This window comes from Aquarana catesbeiana, linkage group LG01 (genome assembly GCF_042186555.1).
Source record: "Aquarana catesbeiana isolate 2022-GZ linkage group LG01, ASM4218655v1, whole genome shotgun sequence".
NCBI classification, from domain to species: domain Eukaryota; kingdom Metazoa; phylum Chordata; class Amphibia; order Anura; family Ranidae; genus Aquarana; species Aquarana catesbeiana.
In genome coordinates this window covers 204,924,490-204,941,328 of record NC_133324.1, presented here as the reverse complement: position 1 = coordinate 204,941,328, position 16,839 = coordinate 204,924,490, and the positions used below count along the sequence as shown (strand labels likewise).

The window sequence follows — 16,839 nt, the reverse complement described above, 5'->3', positions numbered from 1 at the left end:
CAGGCATAATGCATGTCTATATGGGGGACGTTGGGGGGTGGACTGCGCTAAAAGAATGTAGATCAAGTATCCAAAGCAGCCTGTCAGAATAGCTGTCATTTTTCTACAGCAATTTATAAAAGAAATGAGAAAAACAATACAATGCCATGTACTATATTGCTCTGTCTTTATGCAGTTTTTATTGAAAAAAAAATTTTTTTCAATAAAAAAATTTTTTGTAGATAAATTTTGTAGAAAATTTTTTGTAGATATTTTTGTAGATATTCATAAGTGTCTTTTCAAACCTGTGTTGATAGTGCGTTAATACATGCTTGTTTGTGCTTTTACAAGTGCCATGTTACGACAGTTCATTCAAATGAATGAGCAATGACATGTGAACAAATCAATATATATATAGCCAATGTAATAAGATAAACATCTATCAAAAATTTGTCAGCATAAGGCTGCATTCACACCGATGCATAGTGTTCCTACTTGCGATTTTGGTTTAGTAATTTGCACAAGCTTTTACATGTCACTTGAACGGGCTAGCCCTATGTGCATTTGTCGCCTGAAAAGAAGCTCCTTCTCCTTTCAGGTGACAAGATTCACGCGGTGTGCCACACAATCCTGTTGCATGACAATCGCCTCAGCATTGCATTGCGTTTGGGGTGTCATTAAAGAATTACAGCACCCAAACGTGCATTGCTCGTTGTGAAGCGATTGCCATGCGTTTTGGAATCACAGGCAGAAAGTGTGAATGGAGCCTAAAAAATTAAGCTTCCAAACATGCTTGTTATCTTAGAGAACATGACAACAAATATTTAAGCAACTGAACTAATATTGTGGGTAGAATCAAACTGCATTTTACTTCAGCAACATAATTTTCAGTCTGCTCGAGTTTATCAGAATTCACAATTTCTGAAGAAATGATTGGTTTAGTAAAACAGTTGAGATTGTTCACTATGCAAAGTGAACTTTAACCTAACTTAATAATTAAGGCAAAGTGAAATTCACTTTGCAAAGAACACCTGATTACGTGCAAGCAAACTGAAACAAACAGGCTTTTGACTTGCATATGATTGGATGGTTGAAGTGAGCACAGCGTCATCTACTGCACTAAGATAGGTGAAAATGTACTTTGCAAAGTGAACATTCAGTACTCCATTAGTAATTTAAACCCATAACCCTGGAGGGGGGGAGTTCCTGACAATGCCAATTGCGCATGTTACCCTAATGCCGCGTACACACGACCAGTTTTTCCTTTGGAATAAACTCTGAAGGTTTTTCAGACGGAGTTCCGCTGAAACTGTCTTGCCTACACACGATCACACCAAAGTCCGACCATCTAGAACGTGGTGATGTACAACACATACGACGGGACTAGAAAAAGGAAGTTCAATAGCGAGTAGCCAATAGCTGCCGTCTTGTACTTGCTTCAGAGCATGAGTCGTTTTTGGTCCGTCAGAACAGCATAGAGACGAATGGGTTTCCCGATAGGAACTGATTCCGTCGGAAAGATTTAAAACGTTTTCTATTTCTAGGTCCGTCAGAATTTTCGAAAAAAAAAGTCCGATGAGGCCAACAGACGATCGGAATGTCCGATGAAAAGATTCCGTCAGACTTTTCCTGCCGGAAAGTCCGACCGTGTGTACGCAGCATAAGGCTTCATCTACACTGCTGCTGGTAAACGGACGTTTAGGAGCAGTTGGGCGTTTTCTTCAGCTGCCCCTGAACTCTCCTCTATGTTATCTTATCAGTACACGTACACAGGGTCATTTATAGTCGTTTTTAGGCAGTTGAGGTTAGAAGCATTTTTTGGAAAGCAAAAAAAATGCGTTCAGAGAGGCTGTTCAGAGGCATTTGAAATGCCAAACGCCTGTAACAGCTTGTAAATGCGTGCAAACGCAGTAACTCGCCTTTAGCCACATTTCATTTACAGGCGTTTTTAATTTTTGACTATTTGAAAAAAAAAAAGAAAAAACACTTCTAAACGGAAACGTGGCATGTAAATGCGGCAAAGCGGACGTTTTTAAACATCGGTTACTATTTGTCAGGTTAAAACGTTCAGGAGGGGTTATATAATGTCCCGTGTACATTAAGCTGAACATGTGTAATAACAATAGTCTGCTTCACAGCAAATGTCAATACAATGTCAACTATTTTAATTATTGTTTAAATATTTTTTTTTTTTTTTTTTTTTTTTTTATGAATAGCATTAGTTCACCTACAATATGACTGCTGTGACAAAGTGAAAAGTAAAATACTAGATTTCAAACACTTACACATAAAAAATGTATTCATTCAACCTCCTGTGCTCAGTATGTAGGGAATATGATTTCTTAGAAACAGCAAGAGGTAGGAACATGCAGTTCAGTTTACAGTATATGCTTTTTCCAGCTGGACATAATAACACACAAAATGTTCTGCTGTGTGCCAAATTGTATTTACTGCACGATGTACATATAAAGTTAATGTATTCCATGCACACCTGGGTGCAGCATCCATAACTTACAGAGATAGCATATTAGGTCTAGTAGGGATGGGTGAACGGTTCGGCCCGAGCTTAAGAACACCGTTAAAGTCTAAAGGGACACTAACATGAAAAATCAAAAGTGCTCATTTTAAAGGCTTATATGCAAATTATTGTCATTGCCCCAGGGGACATGTATCAATGCAAACATTTTTTTAAAAACTTACATTTTTTCGGGAGCAGTGATTTTTTTAATGCTTAAAGTGAAACAATAAAAATGAAATATTCCTTTAAATATCGTGCCTGGGGGGTTTCTATAGTATGCCTGTAAAGTGGCGCAGTTTTCCCATGTTTAGAACAGTACCACAGCAAAATGATATTTCTAAAGGAAAAAAGTTATTAAAAACTGATCACGGCTGTAATGAATTGTCAGGTCTCGGCAATGTAGATAAAACTCATTGAAAAACACAGCATGGGGTCCCCCCCATCCATTACCAGGCCCTTTGGGTCTGGTATGAATATTAAGGGGAACCCTGAACCAAAAATTTTAAAAAAATTGCGTGGGGGTCCCCCCAAAATCCATGCCAGGCCCTTCAGGTCTGGTATGGATTTTAAGGGGAACCCTGCACCAAAATTTAAACAAAAATAGCGTAGGGGTCCCCCCAAAATCCATACCAGACCCTTATCCGAACACGCAACCTGGCATGTCGCAGGAAAAGAGGGGGGGACGAGAGAGCGCCCCCCCTCCTGAACTGTACCAGGCCACATGCCCTCAACATGGGGAAGGTACTTTGGAGTCTGACCCTAAAGCACCTTGTCCCCATGTTGATGAAAGTAAAATGTTCTGTTAATACCTTGCGTATACAGTAAAACCTTGCATTGCGAGCATAATTCATTCCGAAAACATGCTTGTAATCCAAAACACTTGTACAGTATATCAAAGTGAATTTCCCCATAAGAAATAATGGAAACTCAGATGTTTCGTTCCACAACCATTTATTCATAAGTCCTGCAGTTTTTATAGTCCATATAAAAAGATTATAGCAATGTGATTGTGTAAGCATAAAATGTCCATCCACAAATGGAAGACCCCACAAGGGGATTAGAAGCAAAATCCAGCAAGAGCTACAAAGTATAAAAGAGAAGAGAGGTGCCTCTACATGTAGCAATATGATTACATTTAATGAAGGTACAACATTTAGCAACTTACATGGTTGATGATTAAAAGAGGCACATCTAAGTATGCAGGTATCCGGGGTAAAGCTGTCCACATAGACCATCCTCCACACCGCCGTCTCTTACCGCTGTCAGTCTGCAATCATGACCGGGAAGACGGCGACCGCTCATGGAGCACAGCTTGGAAGGCATGACGTTGATGGCGGTGCGGAGGACGGTCTATGTGGACAGCTTTACCCCAGATTCCTGCATACTTAGATGTGCCTGTTTTAATCATCAGCGATGTGACTTGCTAAATGTTGTACCTTCATTAAATGTAACCATATTGCTCCACTTAGAGGCGCCTCTCTTCTCTTTTATACTCAGTTGTGACATGACGCTACTTGTATATCAAGACATCGCTTGTATATCAAGTCAAAATGTATTTAAAAATATTGCTTGTCTTGCAAAACGCTCTCAAACCAAGTTACTCTCAAACCAAGGTTTTACCTGTAAATTCCTGCACTCAAATATAAAATTTTCTGATCAAATAAAATTATTGATCTTTACACAGCTATGTGCATTGCCCCATAGACAACAATGCACCTGTGTTTAGATCAATAAAAAATGTGGTGTTTTTTACTCCCATGTGCTGTGTCGGGGTTGACACATTCACAGATTTTGTGTCTTGCTGGAATATTTCTTTGTGACTGAGTTCTTAAAATTCTTATATTTGTGGAAGATTTAGAGCTTTCATTGTGTGATCATGAGGCCAAGGAGTCCGTAAAAAACTCTGTTCTCCATTGTGCCATCATGAGGTCAAGAAGACCATACGATTGGGGTGCGTTTACCGTGGTGAATGATTTCAGCAACAACCGATCTGGCTACCATTCAGAGCACCTTGGTGCATTAGAGTGGTTTGACAAGCCTGTAATCTATACAATCACTGAACAGTGATCCACACGCCAAAATCTTGCTCAATGTTTAGTAGACATAAGGTAGGTACAAATAATATTCAACATGAGTACATTTACTTTTTTGCACAATAGTTTATGACCAATCTCATTATTTTGTGAAATACCCCAAAGTTCTCTTGACCTTTGGATGGAAATTGTATCTGCATTGTGGTTACTAAAGTAAGCTGTAACTAAATGTGGTTACTAATAAACATTTGAATAGGAAAGATCTTTGTGTGCAGGCCATTTATTATTTTTTTAATTTTACAGGCACATACAGATTTATCTGGCATCTGCTTATCTGAGTCCATCTTAAACACAGTCAAAATCTCTGAGCCCTGATGAAGGGTGAGCAAATTTGGCCAATGAAACATGTTGTATGTGTTATATGATAATTTCATGAACAAATTAAGCATTTTGGGTGATTTCACCTTAGTTTGGCTCTTGTAGTGTTATGCTTCTGAATAAATTTGCTTAGAGTAGCAAAACATGTATATTAAATAATTATGAAATTCCTCCATATCTTATAAGAGCAAGTGATAGTATATCATGTTCAACTACCTACAGTAATATACTTTATATAGGAATATTTGTTTGTCCAGTTATAATGCAAGGTAGAGTAGTTAAAGTTGTCCTAAAAGCTCAAGGTTTTTACCTTAATGCATTAAGGTAAAATAACTTCTGGGTGCAGCTCCCCTCCAGCCCCCCTTATACTTACTGGAGCCCCATCCTCATCCAGCAATGTGCATGAGAGAAGCGGCTTTCCCAAGTCTCTCTCTTCTGCTGCTGTCAATCACAGCCAGTGAGCCAATGAGGAGAGAGCAGGGGCAGAGCTGAGCCGAGCTCCGTGTGTGAGTGCACACACAGAGCGCAGCTCGGGAGCAAGCCAGTGCCCCCATAGCAAAAAGCTTGCTACTGGGGGCACTCGGCAGAGAGGAGGAACCAGGACCACCAGCAGGGGACCCGAAAAGAATAGGATCAGGGCTGCTGTGTACAAAACAATTGCACAGAACAGGTAAGTATAACAGGTTTGTTATTGTTTTATTCTTTCCTTTAGAATCACTTTAAATTATAAGTTGCAGATGCCTCAGAAAAAAAGAGGATAGGTACCCATCTGGAGGATCTTCTCAGGACTCTGCTGTGCAACTTATTAAATGTACCTGTGACTGTGTAGTTGTATAGAGTCAATGTACCAATCTATTATTGGGAGACTGTTATATATTGCAACCATCATCAGTTTTGACTTTAGTGGAATTCTGTGGTTTAAGGGGTTTACTATGAGTCGAGGTTACTTGAAGGACTGGGATACATTTGTTCTGTTTTCATGAACCCCTAAACCTTCTATCCACATATTCTCGTGTAAATTAAACTTTAAATCTTATGAAGGCCTGAAGCCTGGTTTTGCTACTGGTAGGTCAGTGTGTAGTCGGGTGTAGTTACAGAGAGGGACACCATTAGGAAGGCTAGGAGGGCCCATCACAAAATTCAGTTGCACTAGTGAGGGTGAGTTGTATAATGATCTTCAAGTCAAAATGTGAATTTTCATTGAACACTACAACATTTTCATAAACCATTACAGCCATAACAGACCGAATTAGGTTTTACAGTGATTTCCTAGATTTAACCCAGATTCCAGTTTAGGACATTATTATTCAGCAACACTTCTACTTTTTCACACTTTGAGCTTGTTTAGGGCAAAATGTTTATTTATTACAAACACACTATATAACTCAGCTTCTATATAGATATGAATTACAGTATATCCAGACTGCAAGAATCCGGTATGACTGCAAGAAGCCAAAAGAGACAGTAGGTTCCTGATGACAAAAGGGATGTAATAGTGGAGCTGCAGCTCGCAGCGGGACAACGCTGGTGTGCTGGGAGTACAAGTGTGATTTTTTAAGCTAACCCTGCACAAAAGGTGGGAGGGGATGGGGGAGTCTTTTTTAACCACCTAAGGACCGGAAGATTTTCTCCCTTAATGACCAGGCCATTTTTTGCGATACAACACTGTGTCGCTTTAACTGACAATTGCGCAGTTGTGCGACACTGTACCCAAACAAAATTGACATCCTTTTTTTCTCACAAATAGAGCTTTCTTTTGGCGGTATTTTATCACCTCTGCGATTTTTATTTTTTGCGCTATAAACAAAAAAAGACCATCAATTTTGAAAAAAAAACAATATTTTTTACTTTTTTTTTTTTAAATTGGGGATATTTATTATAGCAAAAACATATTTCTTCATCAGTTTAGGCCAATATGTATTCTTCTACATATTTTGGGTAAAAAAAAATCGCAATAAGCGTATATGGATTGGTTTTTGCAAAAGTTATAGTGTCTACAAAATAGGGAATAGATTGTTGGCATTTTTATTATTTTATTTTTTTACTAGTAATGGCGGTGATCAGTGATTTTTAGAAGGACTACGACATTGTGGCGGACAGATCAGACACTTTTGACATTTTTTTGGGACCATTGACATCTATACAGTGATAAGTGCTATAAAAATGCATTGATTACTGTATAAATGTCACTGGCAGGGAAGGGGTTAACATTAGGGTGCGATCATAGGGTTAAATGTGTTCCCTGGGAGGTGTTTCTAACTGTGAAGGGAGTGTACTGACTGGAGGAGAGAGATCGCTGTTCCTAATCACTAGGAACAGACGATCACTCTATACTTCCCTGACAGAACGGTGATTTGTTTGTTTACATTGAGAGATCCCCGTTCTGGCTCTCTGTGGAGCGATCGTGGGTGGCCGGTGGACATCGTGGTCAGCGGCCACACGAATCAGCTCCCCCGCCGTGCAGCGGGCGAGCGCGTCTGCTGTAGCTGTTTAAAGGGCCAATGTACAGCTATGGTGATTTGTGGGAATGAGCCGACCTGCCGAAGCATAATAAGTATAATAAGGTAATTTTTGTGGACTTCCTGATTTTACAGTGTTCATAAATACATTATTCGTTCACTGATTGGTTTAAAAATGTTCTTTTAATTGCTGTTTAATGTAAATGTATGGAAAGAAATCAGCAATTATCTTTCATAACTCTGACTTTTTACAAATCATTTTATATTGAAATATGGCCAAATTGTTTTGTCCCCTCCAGATTTACAGTAAATGTATCTTTTTGCAGCATTCAAATTTTAACCATAGATGGCTTACTTGCACTACATTTTGAACCAATTACCCATTCCGTTTCTGTTAGTACTTTTCCCACACCCACCAAAGTATGTATTGTGATTTGGTAAATCACCTTATGGGTGTGTCATGTCACCATGAAAGTGAGCTCAACAAGGGCCAAGTGCCTATAGAAATGGACTGGTAACTAGTTCACTGGACCCCCTTTTCCAGCTCAGTTATTGCTTTTATGAAATAAACACATCAAATCAGTGAACAAGATCACAGGTTTGGACTTGCTAGTTCATCTATTTAAGTTGCTTCTCACAAATCGCTCGTCTATCATTACTTATTTATGCACATATTTGAAGGTCTAGGGCCTTATCTTTGGTAATTTGCACGCAAACACTGCTTTTGGAATGAGACTCATTTTGCACAGGACCATTTTAATAACTAAGAACAAAGGGCATTTTTGCTGTGGGCTTACTGATACAGGAGATCCACCAAGAGGCCTATGAGTAATGGAACAACGACTTGCAAATTAAAAAAAAAAAATCATATCTTACCCATCTGTGTTTCAAAAAAGCAAGCAGACCCTAAGGCCTGGTTCACACCTATGCAGGTTTCAGTTTGCATATTCCAGGTGGCTTTTGCGTTTTTCAGTACGTGTTTTTGATCTACTGAAGTCTATGGACACAAAAAAAAAAAATCCCTGGCCCTTTCCATAAAATGCACAGATGTGAACATGACCCATAGGAAACCATGTTAAATGGACTGTAGTGTGTTTCTGCAAAACTGAAAACGCTTTAAAAAATGCATAGGTGTGAACCAGGCCTAAGTTTAAATAGTTGATTTTCTTTTAATTTATTAGTTCAGTGTGGTCCTACTATTTGTAAAAACCACACATTTCTAACCTGTATATAGCACAAGATTTTTATGTATCCAAACAAATCTGTTACATTTTCCACAAATGTGAGACACCCTCACAGTACACTACATTTCTGTAACAATTGAAGACAATGTAATTTTTTTTTTCCAATCCATATTTAAGAAAAAAAAAAAAAAACATAATGGTCTTTATTTGTCAGATTTGAATCAGCATTTTGCAGGAGTGATCGGTCCAATAAGGCTGGATTCGCACCTAGTCCATTTAACATGGTTTCCTATGGAACACGTTCTGTAGTGCAAATCTGCAAAATGCCAAAAGCACTAAAAATGCATAGGTGTGAATCCAGCCTAAGTGCAGTCTTTTTCTGGGAAAATTTGGAGCCAGGTGGCTGCTCTTGTCATGTCAAAAAATGCCATGCCATATTCTTTAGTGGAAAACATAACTGCAATGAGCACATTTAATATATCACAAAATCTGTTGCGCTAAATATATAAATGAATAAGGAAAAAAGCAGTTAGCACAAAATTGCTGGGTACAATTGAAGAAATATAAAGAGTAGGTGCAGCGCTAAAGATATGCAAAGTTCATAATAGGAGAAAGTTCCTGAGCATAAATGGAGTGGAGCCAATCAGAGCCATCATCATCAAGAGGAAACAAAAGCTTCTATTGGACGAGATCCACCATGAAGGGAATTTCAGAAGGGAATAGAAATACCATCACCATCACCCAAACAAACTGACCCTTAGCATCAGTGTATTGCCCCGTACACACGGTCGGATTTTCCGATGGACAATGTCCGATCGGAGCGTGTTGTCGGAAATTCCGACCGTGTGTGGGCTCCATCGGACATTTTCCATCGGATTTTCCGACACACAAAGTTGGACAGCAGGAGATAAAATTTTCCGACAACAAAATCCGTTGTCGGAAATTCCGATCGTGTGTACACAAATCCGACGGACAAAGTGCCACGCATGCTCAGAATAAATAAAGAGATGAAAGCTATTGGCCACTGCCCCGTTTATAGTCCCGACGTACGTGTTTTACGTCACCGCGTTTAGAACGATCGGATTTTCCGACAACTTTGTGTGACCGTGTGTATGCAAAACAAGTTTGAGCCAACATCCGTCGGAAAAAATCCTAGGATTTTGTTGTCGGAATGTCCGAACAAAGTACGATCGTGTGTACGGGGCATAAGGGTTATACACATATGTTGTAATCAGGTAGTAAAGGCAAAGTCGTAATCAGGTAGTAAAGGCGAAGTCTCTGACATCGCTCTGGGGCGATGTCAGAGACTGGTGACGCTGGACATGGTTGAACAGAGGCATGGCGGCCATCTTGATGGTTAGAAGCGCTGGTCACTTCACACTGCTGTTTTGATTTCCTAACGAATGTGAGTTTGTTTTACCTTTGATTACATTAAACACCCTTGCTTATGTATTTTGTGCAATGAGCGTTCTTTCTATACTCCCTACATGTACATGATTCTCGAGATTGTATACGCCTATTGGATTACACCCGGTATACTATCCTGTTGAAAAGAGGGTCTCCTAGGATTTTCACCTGGTCTAGAGGGAGAGAAATGTTTTGATGCTGTATTAATAGATGATCGTTTTTTCATTCTATGAAGATTGCCTTTACTACCTGATTACAACACATGTGTATAACCCATAGACTGATGGTAAGACCCCATTCACACAGGGGCAACACGACTTGCCGGTCGCCTCAGCGAGGCGACCTGCAAACGAATGGCCGGGCGACTTGCAAAACGACTTCTGCATAGAAGTCTATGCAAGTCGCCCCAAGTCGCCCCCGAAGTCGTACAGGAACCTTTTTCTAAGTCGGAGCGACTTGCGTCGCTCCCCTTAGAACGGCTCCATAGTACAGAACGGGAGGCGACTTGTCAGGCGACTAGGTCGCCTGACAAGTCGTCCCTGTGTGAATGGGGTCTAAGAGTCAGTTTGTTTGGGTGATGGTGATGGTATTTCTATTCCCTTCTGAAGTTCCCTCCATGGTGGATCCCGTCCAATAGAAGCTTTTGTTTCCTCTTGATGGTGATGGCTCTGAATGGCTCTACTCCATTTATGCTATGAACTTTCTCCTATTATGAACTTTGCATATCTTTAGCACTGCACCTACTCTTTATAATGGGCACATTTAATTGTCTTTTAAATGCAAAAAAACACAGTGCAAATACATATGCAAGAAAAATGAATGTATTCCAATAAGACTAATTTAAACCACCGAATTGCTTTCTTGTGTGTGTTTAAAAAAAAGTACAGTGTGCTGCATTTTTCAGCATCACAAATGCATGTAAACACGTGAAAACCAAAAGCGTGCAAGAATGCTTGCAAATGCACCACAAACGCACATGAATGCTCGCAAATGCATATATATGTAACTTAAATAAAGAAAAAACATTAAATAAATGAAAAAATGATTCCATAGAATGTACTGCAAATGCACTAAAATGCATGAAAAATGTGCACAAATACACATGAAAAAACGTACAGTGAATGTGGAGTTTGTGGTGTAAATGAGTGCTCAGCATCGGCTGTAGAGACCCACCTGCACAACTGAGTTTGACAGGTATGTACAGGGTGCCCAGACCTTACTGCACTGGTTTTATGTCTGGGTTCATGTATCCCCCCATACCTTTCAAATTCGGCTGTGCAGGTGAGTCTGTACAGCTAATACACTCCCTGCTTAATTTACATTCCGGTGCCTGAACTATGTCATCCAAGGCTGAAAAATAAAGATGGCCGAAGACCGGCAAACTGGAAGACACCACAAGGAAGATGCTGATGTTGGACTGTTGGAGAGGTGAGTATTGTGGGCTTAAGGATTACATACCTCCCAACTTTTTGAGATGGGAATGAGGGACACCTATCAGCAAAAGTATGCAGGCATAGGACACACCCTTTGCCACGCCCCCTTAAAGGAGAATTGTACAAAAAAACAAGATTGGTTAAACTCACAAATGCTTTTTTACCACTACTAATTCCTGTTATATTGGCTTTTGGAATTTAGAAATCAGATGAAAGGTTTAGCGCTGGAAAAGACTTTTTGATAGATAAAAAGTGCATTTTATATACAACTATATAGATCAGACCAAAATGAGGGACAAATGAGGAATGAATGAGGGACAGAGGGACATTGCTAGAAATTGGGGACAGTCCTTCGAAATCAGGGACAGTTGGGAGGTATGGGATTAGGACTTTTTTTCTGCTATATTGAGAGAAATGCAGAGGTGACCCCTATTAAAAAAGAATAGTTGCCTGGTTATTTTCAAAAGGAGGTTTTTACAAAAGTGTCTTTGAGGGCCGGTTCCCACTGGTGCGATGTCTGAGATCACATGTGATCTCTGTGCAATGCGATTTCAGCCATACAGATAGTACGGCTGAATTTGCATCAAACTCGCACAGGACCCTTTTTCTGGTCTGCAGCAGAATCCGATCACATGGGTGTTCACACCCATGCGATCCGATTCCTGTCCGAGTTTGCAGATCCCACTGCGATATGCAAACTGATTTGGGGGTGTCATTGACTTTTAACTGACACTCCCAGCAGTTTGCATAGCATAGTGTGAGCTGCCACCGGGAGACATGTGATGCGGGTCACCCCAGTGTATTTGCAGGGTTCCCGCGTCGCAGCAGTGTGAACCGGCCCTGAAGCCTAAACATGCGGGATTGTGAGTGCAATTAAGTTCAGTAACTGTATTCTCCATTTCAATGTATTCAGGAGGAGGTCAGCAATATCAGTCCACTTTTATATCTCAGCCCCTTTTCAAATTACTTTGCCCCCCCAAAAAGGTGAACCTTCTTACAGACAGTCCATGCACATGCTTGTACTTTGGAATCCCTCTACAGCAGCAAAGAGTGCCAACAACATAACCTCCTCTGGTTTCCTATTTTCCAATTTACATCAAGTTGTAAAAGACCTACTTTTCGCTGTCATTGAAGTAAAAGTCATATATTTATCTATGATAACACAAATATGCACAGATAATCAGGCATGTCTAAGGGAAGGAAATGAAAGTTTTTGTCTTTTGAAGTGAATGTAGCTGGGATTTTTTCTTACTTTTATGTTTTTCAGGAACCCATATGAGGATAAAATAAATGTATGCATGGTGTGATGGTGTTATGAAGATTACAATGTAACATTACGTTATATCATGTGTTTCTTGGCTCTTATGTATAGGCACTATTTCTGTGATGATTGAACACAGGATATACTATTCCAGTAGTTTGTTGAACACATATGACCCCAAGCTAGTGCTTTGTCTCCCACTGTTATTTACAGTATGTGCTTGTGAGTTCTGTGTTTCTTGGAATTTACTGCAATAATAGTGGTTTTACTACCAAAGTGCAGCCATCCGGATCTTCCCTTCTCTGTTCATAGGTGTTGTAGTTGAAGTTCCTCTTCAACAAAATGTAAGATTAATAAGTACCATAGGTTTTGACAACGGCAATAAGTTACATCGACTGGTAGGGGAGATTAGGGAACAAGGAGAAAAGAAAAGACAAAGGAATAAAAGTGAGTGGGGAGTGGGAAGAGGAGAAACGGCAGGGAGAAGAGTGAAAAGGAAGGGAAAGGGAGCAGGAGGGTAGTGAGGCCGGGTGGGTTGGTCTGGATCAGGTACACAGTTGGTAAGTTTGAATAAAGACACCGATCCATTTGGTTCAACCTGGGTGTCTGTGCGTGTGTATGTTTTTTTTATATACCAATTTTCATATCCCTGTATATTGTGTTCACTGAGAAATGCATCTAAGAGTTTTTTGAAAATATCCTCACTTCCTGCTGACATCTCTAACTGTGGAAGGGAGTTACACATCCTTACTGCTCTAACAGTAACGAATCCCTTTGCAATTTAAGATTGAGCTGCTTCTCGTCCAACATCATTGTGTGGCCACGTGACTTCTTTAGAGACCTAGGTTTAACTAGTTGCCGCCTGTGCACCGTCAAATGACGGCGGGGTGGTGTGGTTCTTGTTCTGGCATGCCGTCATATGACGGTGTCCCAGAACAGCCACTCTCGTGGGGGGCGTGCAGCGTGGCAATCGTGGCCGTGCCGTGTTGCTAGGACTTGGCTCGACCCTGATCTCTGTAAAGAGCCGCATCAGCGGCTCTTTAACCATGTAATTGTCTGTGTCCAATCACAGCCGGTCACATGTAAACACAGAGATGCCAGTAATCGGTATCTCCTCACAGGAGACATCTACACATGTAATCAGGGCACTGATCATCGGTGCCCCAATTACAATAGTGACACCAGTGCCACAAATAAGTGCCAGCGATGAGTGTCCACCAGTGCCAGCAATCAGTGACCACCACTGCCAACAATCAGTGCCCACCACTGCCCACAAGTGCCACCAATCAGTGCCCATTAGTGACGCCAGTCCGTGCTGGCTATCAGTGCTGCCCATCAATGCCCATCAATGCTGTCCATCAATTCCCATCAGTGTCGCCCATCAGTGTCACCCATCAATGCCCATCAGCATTACCTATCCGTGCCGCCTATCAGTGCCCACCAGTGCCGCCTATCAGTGCCCACCAGTGCCGCCTATTAGTGCCACCTATTAGCGCCCATCAGTGCCACCTAACAGTGCCCATCAGTGCTGCCTATCAGTGCTTATCAGTGCCACATATCAGTGCCACCTATCAGTGCCCATAAGTGCGGCATATTTTTGCGTCCTCATCAGTGCCACCTAATCAGTGCCCATAAGTGCCACCTCATCAGTGCCAATAAGTGCCACCTCATCAATGCCCACCAGTTCAGCCTATCAGTGCTCATCAGTGCCGCCTCATCAGCGCACATGTTTTTCAATTTTTTTGGTCTTTTTTTTTTTTTTAGTAAAAAATAAAAAACCCAGCAGTGATTAAATACCACCAAAAGAAACCTCTATTTGTGTGAAGAAAATGATAAAAATTTTATCTGGGTACAGTGTAGCATGACAGCGCAATTGTCATTCAAAGTGCGACAGCGCTGAAAGCTGAAAAATGGCCTGGGCAGGAAGGGGGTGTAAGTGCCCAGTAGGCAAGTGGTTAAATAGCTTTCTCCCAATGATACGGTTACCATTTTGAGATTTGTATATTGCTATCCTACCCTCTCTAAAAGTGTTCTTCTCCAGGGAGAACACGTTTAATTTTTGTAGTCAAACTTCATAACACAATAAAATGCCAAGGTCATTACTAATGACACACATTAATGACATGCATTAGGGGGTGCATCAGAGAATTAGGTACATGTCCAAACATAGCTAATTAAACTGCCCGGAGGAAGAGACATTGAGAATGAGTGGTTTTGTAGTCTTTATACAGTAATGAGACAATGCTGTGGCTATGTAGTTTTGTTTAGAAAACCGCTTATAGAAGCACCTCTGCTGCAAACTGACAAATCAAGAAATATTCCAAAGTTTTTAGACAGATCAGTTAAAGAAGATAGAAATCGAAAACAAACACAAATCGAAACACAAATGTAACAACTAGTGCAAAAAAAAAGTATTGCTTCAGTGAGCACTGTTTTAAAGTTGAAACTAAAAGACCTCCCCTGCAGTGGGGCTACACTTACACTACAAGGATTAACTGCTTATTTACCTCTAGGGGGCTGGGAAAGCACTTTTACTTACTTGATGATCCACTGCAAGCAAGCTCCTGTGTGCTGGTAGACCGGTCCCTACAGCTTCATCTCGCCTATGCTTCAGCAATCTAAACCATTCTGACATTAACAAGACTGATGCAGGGACCATAGCCCTGAATTGGATATGGGGATGCAGAGAAGTAGAGAGGAGCACCTTTTGCTGGGGAGTGGAAGATCCGATAAGTAAAAGCGCTCTTAGCCCCTAGGCTAAATGAACAGTAAACTCTTGTAGTGCAGAAGCAGCCCTACTGCAAGGAAAGGCATTTCATTTTACTGGAATTCAGCTTTACTTGAACAGTATACATTAGATTATGTAGGCCCCACCAAGTCCACTTACAAGTGCTCATTTCAAAGTGAGATGGGCAGCACAGTGGCTCAGAGGTTAGCACTTCTACCCAGCAGCACTAGGGTCGTCGGTTCAATCCCAGCCATGGCACTACTTGCCTGGACTTTGCATGTTCTCCCTGTGGCTGCATGGGTTTCCTCCAACACTCCAAAGACATGCTGGTAGACTAATTGGTTCCTGTCTAAAATGACCTTAGTATATGATATGGGGCCCTAGATATTAAGCTCCTTGAGGGCAGGGACTGATGTGAATGTACAATATATATATGTAAAGCATTGTGTAAATATAAATAGCATAAATAAAATGTTACCAACTTAATTTCTAAATATGGGAGCACCCCTTCCTACATATCACATTCATTGGAAAGCAAGTTGGGTTTCTTGCATCAACCAACCAAGAAATGGTCATCATATTACATTTCAATGGAGCATTTAAATCTTGTTTTATTTTTGGTTTTAGTACAAATAGTCCCAATGATCTTGGGGTAACATACACTGACATTAGATTAGCAGAGGCTAAGCTTTGATAGTAAGAAGTGTATGACACTACACAATAAAATACATAATAAGCATATGCATAGTATCACATCACATGGGTAATAAAGACAAATATTTTCATTATTATCATCATTATTGTGCCATATGATGGGATGGAAACAAGTATTTTTGAGATGTGCAATATTACATTTCTACCATGTAGGCCATATACTTCTGGTAATTAACTGATTGCTGCCCACCCACCGTCAAATGATGGCAGGGCGGTAGCCTCGTTCTGGGACGCCGTCATATGACGGCGTCCCAGAACTGCGGCTCTCACGTGCCCGCAGCGTGGCAATTGCAGCAGAGCCGTGTTGCTAGGAGACGAGCCGCAGACACGCGTCTGTGGCTCTTTAACCATGTGATCGGCTGTGTCCAATCACAGCCGGTCACATGTAAACACGGAGATGCCAGTAATCGGCTCTCCTCGCCTCACACTGACAGTGTGTGTGGCGAGGAGAGCCGATCAGCGGCATCTCCACGCAGGGGGACATCTAGGAATGTAATCAGGGCACTGATCATCAGTGCCCTGATTACAATATAGCAATACAGTGTCACCAATCAGTGTCCACCAATGCTAGCAATCAGTGCCCACCCATGGCAGCCATCAGTGCCCACAAGTGCCACCAATCAGTGCTTAGTAGCAATGCCAGTCAGTGCTGGCAATCAGTGCTGCCCATCAATGCCCATCACTGCTGTCGATCAATGCCCATCAGTGTCGCCCATCAGTGCCACCCATGAATGTCCATCAGTAC

The 16,839-nt window shown here is 41.1% G+C and overlaps 1 protein-coding gene across 3 annotated transcripts in view; it reads left to right on the top strand.

Annotated features, from left to right (window-relative positions):
* Positions 1 to 16,839, top strand: part of LOX (lysyl oxidase) — a 99,598-nt gene that overhangs the window by 23,184 nt on the left and 59,575 nt on the right. The window lies entirely within an intron of this gene.